Source organism: Zonotrichia leucophrys, chromosome 5 (genome assembly GCF_028769735.1).
Source record: "Zonotrichia leucophrys gambelii isolate GWCS_2022_RI chromosome 5, RI_Zleu_2.0, whole genome shotgun sequence".
NCBI classification, from domain to species: domain Eukaryota; kingdom Metazoa; phylum Chordata; class Aves; order Passeriformes; family Passerellidae; genus Zonotrichia; species Zonotrichia leucophrys.
In genome coordinates this window covers 42,984,254-42,985,683 of record NC_088175.1, presented here as the reverse complement: position 1 = coordinate 42,985,683, position 1,430 = coordinate 42,984,254, and the positions used below count along the sequence as shown (strand labels likewise).

General features: G+C 48.8%; 1 pseudogene; it reads left to right on the top strand.

The window, feature by feature from the left end:
* Positions 1 to 511: 511 nt before the first annotated feature.
* Positions 512 to 1,222, top strand: LOC135448695 (pre-mRNA-splicing factor SPF27-like; annotated as a pseudogene).
* Positions 1,223 to 1,430: the final 208 nt, after the last annotated feature.

The following is a 1,430-nucleotide window of genomic DNA, read 5'->3' as shown; positions in this document are numbered from 1 at the left end:
CAAGAGATATCTGCTGTTCATGGGCCATTGAGTCTCACTGCGTAGCTGATAAAATTACATCATCCCATTGAGAGATGCTCTGCCCAGGGGTAGGAGCCAAGCATTCTTGCCTGGATACGATCTGAGATTTGGAACACCAGGGAGCTTTTATTCACTGGCTTCCCAGAGGAAAACTAGACCCTTCTATGCCACCACTGGACCTTCAGAGAAAAATGACACCTTTCTACAGGATCACTGCTTCAACAGAGCCACATTTGTCACTCCAGGAAAACTGCAGCCACCATTTATCTGGACTGCTACCAACACCCTGACCCACAGGGTGTCAGGTTGTATTCTGACTTTGCTTCAGCAGTAAAATTCTTTTTTGTGTGGCCAAATTATTTATAAATTTTAAAAAACTGCTGCAGATAAAATTCAATGCTATAGGACTTAGTTAAGTACCTAAAATTAATTGCTGCAAATAATCTTGGGAGAAGAGGAGCGCTGCAGGCGCACAGGGGAGCGCAGCTGCATGCAGTCCCGCTGGGCGAGATGTGAGTGCGCGCAGCCGAGGCGTCAGGCCAGGGGCTGGTGGCCAGGGGCTGGTGGCCAGGGATGTGCTGCCCTGCTTAACCAGGGCTGTGAGGCACGGGGTGTGCAGGAGGCGGCTGTGGTGCTGGTAGAGGAGGAGACACTGCAGTACCAACCAACCAAGAACTACCTCAGCTACCTGCTCATGCATGACTACAGCGCCTTTGAGACCGAGCTCATGCAGAACAAAATTGAGCACCTGGCAGCCCCTGGAACTATTCAGTATGAAGAGGTATGAGCTGCCTGCCCCATCCTCCGGGCAGATGAACGACATCACAGCGTATCAGGAGTGTGTGAACAATTCCATGGCACAGCTGGAGCACTGTGCGCATCAAGAACCTGAAGCTCATGTCCCAGCATGGCTGCAGGCTGCAACGCCTGGACGTTGTACAAGGAGCGCCTAGTTCATATGAGAGAACACGCCCAGGAAGAGCTTCAGAAATTGAGGAAAAACATTCAAGACCTGAACTGGCAGAGGAAGAACATGCAGCTCACAGCTGGGGCTAAGCTGCGAGAAATGGAATCCGCATGGATCTCTCTTGTCAGTAAAAATCATGAGATTGCGATTGTGCAGATGGAAAATGAAATTTCACAAACCAAGCAGCAGCATGGGGAAGCAAACAAGGAGAATTTCCAGCCAGACTTTCAGTGACTTAATCCTGACTCTTCCTAGTGCAGCATGTGTTAAAAACTACAAACCAGACACTTTGGAGATGCTGTGCCTGTAGACACCTCTAGCTGGAGTTGTGTGAGATGGTAAAAGTGTATTTCCGTAGTTTCTTTTGTTCATGTTACATTCACATTGATTGAGTCTTCGGGGTCACCACATGTTGGAATAAATCAGTCGAGAATCCATTTTC